Source organism: Pipistrellus kuhlii, unplaced genomic scaffold (assembly GCF_014108245.1).
Source record: "Pipistrellus kuhlii isolate mPipKuh1 unplaced genomic scaffold, mPipKuh1.p scaffold_m20_p_63, whole genome shotgun sequence".
Classification (NCBI taxonomy): Eukaryota; Metazoa; Chordata; class Mammalia; order Chiroptera; family Vespertilionidae; genus Pipistrellus; species Pipistrellus kuhlii.
Genome location: NW_023425566.1, coordinates 823,812 through 831,685, shown reverse-complemented (window position 1 = coordinate 831,685; position 7,874 = coordinate 823,812).

The window sequence follows — 7,874 nt, the reverse complement described above, 5'->3', positions numbered from 1 at the left end:
TTTTATAGATGCTCTTTACCAGGTTAAGAAAGACCCTCTGGTCGCAGTTTGCTGAGAATTTTTATCATATGTACATGCTGAATTTGTCAAATACTTTTCTCTCACCTATTGAAATGTGATCCATCTTCTTTAGCCTTAATCTGTCAATATGATGAATTACGCTGATTTACTTTGTAATGTTCAACCCCATTTGGTAAAGATGTCTTACCTTTTAATATATTGTTGGATTTTATTTACTAATATTTGATTGAGGATTTTTTTTTATATATATATTGGTGAGGTATATTGGTTGTTAGTTTTCTTTTCTTCTGATGGCTTTGGTTTTAATATCTGAGTAATGTTGGCATCATAAAATGAGTTGTAAAGCGTTCTCCTTTTCTACTTCTGGAAGAGCTTGGGTAGAATTGGTATTACTTCATTAAATGTTTGGTAGGATTTGCCTTTGAAATAATCTGGGCCTGGAGTTTTCTTTGTTGGAAGATTTTATTTTTTAAGAGTTCAATTTCTATAGATATCGCTGTCTTCTTGAGTTTTGGTGTATTGTGTCTTTCAAGTAACCAGTAGACTATCTAAATTGTTGAATTTATGGCATAGAAATATTGCCTTATTTTCCTCTTAATATCTATAGTATCTATAATGATATCTCATCTTTCATTTCTGACATTTATAACCTATGTCTTCTCTTTCTATTTTGGTCAGTCTGCCTAAAGAGCTGTCTCATATAACTAATTTTTGGTTTCATTTATTTTCTAAATTTGTTTTAATCATACTAATTTCTGCTCTTAACTTTCTTGTTTCTTTTTTTCTGCTTTCTTTGAGTTTAATTTGCTCTTTTTCTAGTTTCTAAAGTGGAATCTTAAATTATTTACTTGATACTTTCTCTTTAGTTCCACATGTTAGAGGTATGTTAATTTCCAAATATCTGTGGAATTTTCAGGTGTCTTTGCTATTGATGTCTATTTTAAGTCCATTATGATCAGAGAATATTCACTGTATAATTTTAATTCCTTTAAGGTTTTAATTTTTAATGTCACAGAATATGATTTATTTTGGTGAATGTTCCACTTGCACTTGAAAAGAATAAGTATTTTGTTACTGTTGGCTACAGTGGTCTATAAATGTCAACTAGGTCAAGTTGATAGTATTGTTCAGGTCTTCCAGATCTGTGCTGATTTTCATTTTACTTATTATTCTGTTGATTATTGAGAAAGTAGTGATGATGTCCCTAAATATAATTGTGGGTTTGTCTATTTGTTTTATAGTTCAGGCAGTTTTTGTCTTGTGCTGTTTGGTAGTCATTGGGGGCATCCCTATTTAGGATTGTTCTGTCTTCTTGGTGAATTGATCCTTGTACCATTATGTAACATCCCTATTTATACCTGGTCATTTTCTTTGTTCTGAAGTATTCTTTGTCTGCTATTAAATATAGCCACTTGTTCTTTATTTTGATTAGAGTTAGCTTGATATGTATTTTTCCATCCCTTTAATTTTAACCCATCAATATGAGCCAGCAAACTTTTTCTATAAAGAGCCAGTAAGAAAATATTTTAGTCTTTGTGCCCACATATGATCTCTGTCTCCTCTTCCTTCTTCTTTCCTTCATAACTCTCACAAAATATTTTTTTAAATTTCCTTAAAACAGGAGATGGGCCCTAACTGGTTTGGCTTAGTGGAGAGAGCATCGGCCTGCGAACTGAAGGGTCCCAGGTTCGATTCCAGTCAAGGGCATGTACCTTGGTTGCAAGCACATCCCCAGTAGTGTAGGAGGCAGCTGATAGATATTTCTCTCTCATCAATATTTCTAACTCTCCCTCTTCCTTCCTCTCTGTAAAAAAATCAATTAAAAAAATACATAAAACCAACCAACCAAACAACAAAACAAAACAAAACAGATGGACTAGATTTGACCTGTTGGCCAGTTCACTAGTCCCTATAGAATTTTATGTAGGGTACATTTCTTAATTGGGTCCTCTCTTTTCTCTCAATCCAATATAGTAATATGTTTTTAATTGATATGTTTAGACTATTCAGATTTAATGTAATTATTGCTAGAGTTGAATTTAGGTTTACCATTTTATTACTTTTCTATCACTCATTTTTTCTCTTTTCCCTTTTCTGCCTTCTTTGAATTGTTTGAACTCTTTTTTAAAGTATTCTATTAATTTTGCCTATTGGTTTTTTAGCTATGTCTCTTTGTGTTACTTTTTAGTTGCTTTAGGAATATATAAACCAAACTTTTCACAATCTATTTTAGAATTAACTTCTTACCACTGCATGTAAAATATAGAAGCCTTATTATCATCTTCATCTTCTCTATGTTCCCTTCTGTTATAGTTGTCATATGCATTACATCTATATAGACTAAATCTCTCAGATAATGTTTTCATGTTTGCTTTTTAAAGTTATACATGTTTTAAAGTACTTTAAAAAAATATCCCATTGCCTCGTTGGCATGGCTCAGTGGTTGAGCATCAACCTATGAAACAAGAGGTCACGGTTCAATTCCTAGTGAGGGCACATGACTGGGTTGTGGGCTTAATCCCCAGAGTGTGTGTGTGTGTGTGTGTGTGTGTGTGGGGAGGGGGGGTGTGCAAGAGGCAGCCAATTAATTCTCTCTCTTTATTGATGTTTCTCTCTCTCCCTCTCACTTCCTTTCTGACATCAATAAAAATTATATTTTTTTAAATATTCCAAAAAATTATTTTTGCCCAGATATTTACCTTTTGTTATTTTTCCTTCATTCTTGATGTTCTGAATTTTATTCTGATAACATTTCCAATTTGTCTAGAGAAAATTCTTTTATATTTCTTTCAGAACAATTCTGCTGATGGAGTTGTAATTTTTTTCTTCTTCTGAGTATGTCTTTCTGAGTTGACAGTTCATTGCATATTTTTAAAGACATTGTTTTGTTTCCCTTTCTTTAGACCATCATTGTTTCTGATGAAAAATCTTCAGTCGTTTTCCCCTTCAAGTAAGGCATAATATTCCTCTGGCTGCTTTCAATATTTTCCTTTATCCCTGGCTTTCAGTAATTTGATTCGGTTGCATCTTGGTTTGATTTTCTTTGAATTTACCCTGTTTGGAGTTCTCTACGTCTCCTGAACCTGTAAATTTAAGTCTTCCAATATATTTGGGAAGGCTTAGCCAGAATTCTTTCATAAAACTGTTTTGAACTCTGGTGGAAACTACAAATATTTAGGCCATTAAAATAAGTAAGTTCTAGAGATATACTGTAAAACATGGGGCCTATGATTAATAATACTGAATTGTATATTTTCAAAAAAAAAAATTGCTAAGAGGATAGATCATAGGTTTAGTGCTCTTACCACAAAAAGAAAAAAATAAAAGAAGGGGAAGGAGGAAACTTGTGGAGGTGAAAAATGTTATGGCATTGGCAGGGATGACAGTGGGCGTATACTTCAACCTGTTTCTCATCTGCTCAAAGCTCACTGGCTTCCATTGCTCTCAGAATAAAGCTCACCTCCCGCATAGCTTGCAAGGCTGCGCATGCTCAGGCCCTGCTCACCACACACAACCCCACTCAGCGCCCCATCGCCAGTCATTTCTCCTTTTCTTTCTGCTCTGCTAGCTGGGCATCACCTGTCCCACCCTATGGCCTCTGCATGTGCAATTCCACTGCCTGCAATGATTTTTTCCATCTTCTGCACCATTTAACAGCCACTCATCCTTGCACTCAGCTCAGTTGCCTCTTCCTGGAGGACAGCCCGCCTCCGCTGGCCTCTCTCCCGCCGTGCGCCCTCACCTATCACTGCAATCTGTGGCTGTGTGTTTAGAGCGCATCTTCTTACCTGAGCGGCGGAGGAAGGGGCCTTCGTTCTTCTCCAGCCACAGGAGGAACCGGGGCGCCTTCCTAGGTTCCACTGGCTGCGGGGCTGTGCCGCCAAGCCCTTCCGGGCGCGCTTGTTTAGTGTCTGAAAGTCTCCAGAACAGCCGCTCACAGGGGAGGGCAGCATGGCAGGGTCCTCAGAGCCCGGAAGCCGGTGCGGGTGTGAACATCATCCTCATCCACCTGCGCGGGTCTCTCTGCCGCACCCTCGGCGCCTACAGTCCCAACGCCAGCGGGCCTTCCATGTGGAGGACCCGCTGCAACTGGCCTGGCTGCTGGTTGCCATCACTGCCAAACCCTTCTTTCCGGTTTGCGGGACAAAGAACTGAGGCTCAGGAGGAAGTGGGTGTCCTGGTGCAGGCCAGGAGCCGGGCTCCGCCGAGTCCTGTTGAGGAGCCAAACCTGTCAGCAGCACACCCACATCCTGCTCCCGGTCCCAGGAAACCAGAGGGACCTAGAGCCCTCCGTCTTGCAGGCGAGGGTGCTGGCACCAAGCCTGGGCCTCAGGGCTCCCGGGCAGGTTAACCAGCGATGAGCTGCCCTGAGCCGCCACGTCTGTCTGCCGTCCAGGCGTGGTGCAGCTACTGACTCTTCTCCCGCCTCTGCAGGGGAGACGCTCCGAAGGCCAGAGGTCTTAGGACAGAAGCAGAAATCAAGCAGAGAGAATACAAGCCCTCCTTCCCCCCCAATTCCAAACTAACTCCTGCCCCTCCTGGCTGGGAATAAGATAACCTGCCTTGCTGGAGGCAAACTGCTCATGAAATGTCAGCTATGCTACTGGTTGCTAATCACCATTCCCAGGGTTGGTACAAGAAAGTGGGCATCGAGGTCGGCAAGGGGGGATCCTTCCAGCAACTGGGCCTCATGCACAACAGTCCGCTTGGGCGCCGGGGGCACAGTCTACGTACAGCCTCCTGCCTGGTGGCTCCAGCTCCTCCCGGATGCTGCTGGAAACCATCTCTGTCAGAGCTGACTCCCTGCGCCACAGGCTGGGAAGTGTCCCCAGTAGGGTCAGATTTTCAGGGGTTTTATGCAGATGGCGCTTAATAAACATTACTGGATGAGGACGCTAGCTTCCGGCCATCTCTGCACTGCACCGAGCATCCTCTGGGTTGCCACAGAAAGCCTCCCAGCCCGGGGGTGGGAGAACAGTCCTGGGCATTACAGAGAGCTCTGTAGGTACGGAGTTAGTGGAAACTTCCTACATTGATTTGGAGGTGGGGGGAGGGGTCCTAGCAGCTTGGGGTTTTTTGGTTTCAGCTAGACCTTGTATTCTAACTGTGCTAACGGTGAATGCAAACCAGGTTTCTGAAGTCTTCAATCTGGGGCTGTTGTTGTTTTTTGTTTCTTGACTGAAAGATGCGCCCTGGACTGATCCCCAAAGCTTTCAGGACCACAATGGGGACTGATGTGAAAATAGCGCACCAGTTGGCAGTCCGTGAGGACCAGTTCTGCCCCGTGAGGGAGTGCTGGCCTTCAGGAGACCTCTGGCACTGCCCCCGATGCTGCTGGGAAGACACAGCATTCCTGGGCCATCGGGCCTAGGTTTAGGGACCTAACTGGCAGCAGGAGGATGGAGGCAGTCTCTCCCCCATCCTAGCCACCTGGGCACAGGCCCCCACCTGAGCATCCTCCATGAGCCGAGCTGGCTCAGGGTGCAGGCTGGGCCACGGCTCCCATGAGGACAGCATCTCAATGTGCCGGGCCTGGTACTTTTCCAAGGGCTTTTAAATGCATTATCTTGTTGGAGGCTCATTTGAGGCAAGGACTCCAAGCAGGCTGGAAAACAACTCATTTACCGAATGGGGGGGAAGCTGAATGCAGCTATGTTTTTGCCGAATCTCAAACCAAAACAGCCTTTTGTTAAAGAACAAACAAACAAACAAAATGCTGAACATCAGTTCACCAGGGAACATGGTCTGCAGGGAGGTTCTAGGCAGACAACCACACAGCGAATTCAACTCAACAAACGTATATGGGGGGCTCCTGCGGCCACAGATGTGCGCAGGGAGTGGCGGCGAGAAGCCTCCCCCTGGAACAGGGTGGGGGTGGGGAAGCAGCAGCTCAGCTGTCCCAAGGTGGGTAGTGGGGAGCCCGGAATGGCAGTGACCCGGGTGGCTGCCCTCTCCCAGGGCCCGTGGCCTCCTCGCTCTCCTGAGAGCCAGGTGACAATCTAACGTTTCCCTACATGTGCCAGAGGCCCTCCCCTGGAGTGGCCCTGTCTGCCCAGGCCTGCACAGGCCCCGCAGGGCCTGACAAAGCTCTCTCCTGGTGTCGCCACCTCTGCTGACACAGACCTGACCTTGGGGATGGGGTTCTGGTCTCAGCGCTAGGACTGGACTTGCGATCCTCCTCTTGGGGTGCTGCTGACCACACCCTTCTTTTGCACAGCCCCTCGCACAGGCTGCAGACTGTGTCACAGTCTGGCTCCCGCCTGCGGCTGAGACCTGCTACCAGCCCAGCCGCCGAGCAGCAGGTGGTCCAGGAGCGGAGGCCAGGCTGTGGCCTGCTTTCTCTCCCGCGTGGCTGAGTGCAGGGCTGTGGTCTCCTCTCGGGGACAGGGTGTCGACCCCACACGCCACCCAGCTATGTAGGGCTCTACCATGTCATGTCGGTGGTGATGGTTGTGGCCAAATTCACCCAGAGGCACTTCCTCGGCACTGCCTGCTATCTTGTGTCTGCCCAGCTGCCTGCCTGGACCCCAAGCTCAAGCTCCGCACACACCTTTTTGGTTCTCAAGCTGAGGGGCTGGGGCAGCAGAATCTCTGTGCCAACCTCATGTTTCTGTATCGCTCACTAGGAACCACTATCAAGTGGACCCACTGGTACCCAACTGCCCCCCGTCGCCCCCAGACCCAGTTGCCCGGACTTCATGGGGTCAGGGGAAGCAGCTATCTTGTCCTAAGGCCCTTTGGCCATTGGGAGAGCAAGGCCTCTGGCTCTCAGCACCCCCCACCCCGCCCGAGTCTCCCTAAGGCCGGCAGGTAGGCAGGCCCTGAGCCCGCAGCTGCTCCCCAGCCGAGGCCCTGGCCCTGAGGCCGCCTTTGTGCCCACACAAGGCAGACTCAGTTCTCCTGCTCCTTGACTCTGCGTCCTGCAGCCCCTGGAGGGGGGGGGGGGGGGGGGGGGGAGCGGGCAGTGCCAGCTGCCTGGAGCAGCAACTGGACCACCTCAGTGACCTCCGTCTCCTTCGAGGCACCTCGGCGGGAAGCTGGTGAGAGCTGCTCACTGCAAGGCCATTAAGCACGCTAATGACCCATGAAGGCCCCTGGCTGTTCTGGCCACCCTGGCCGTGCCTCCCCTGGGCTCACAGCGCCTGCTCCCCCCGCCCGCCTCTGACCGCTATTACTGTTACTTAATGTGTCGGGCCACAGTTTTCCCACCCGGGGCCCAGGTCTTGGAGCTGCTGCTTGACTCTTCCGGCTGAGCTAAGGCTGTGCACACAGCAGGCAGTTAATAAATATTTATTTGGAATCAAGCCCAGAAAGAGTCACCTTGATTTCCAAGGCTGGGGAGGGGACTTGAGTCTGGGGACACCTGGTCAGGGCGAGGTAGTGAGTGGACCAGGGTACAAACGGGGGACACGTGTCCTGCACCTGTGCTCTCTCCCGCTCCCAGCAGAGGTGTGGGCAGCTGCCTCTCTGCCAGGTGGGGCCCAAGCCCCTGATCTTTTCGCCTGGGCAGCGGGGGACAGAGACAAAAGGGGACAGAGCCCCTGCCTTACTCTCATGGACTCAGGAGAAGCTGGCTCCCAGGTGCCCGGGGCCCCCCTCACCTGCCTCATCTGGGTCAGGGGGGAGGTCTCCCTGAATCCTGGCTGGCCTTGCCCTTCAGCCCTAGACTCGTGCCTTCAGTGCCGAGGGAACATACCTGACCCAGTCCCATACTCAGTCTCAGGATGTGCCGGGGGCTGGCCAGCCTTCCCCGCAGACCTGGGCTCTCAGAGCCTGATGCTCACTTGGGAGAAGGTGACAGCAGGCCTCAGGGTGGGTTTCTAAAACAGGGCGGGAAAAAGAGTGAGACGGAC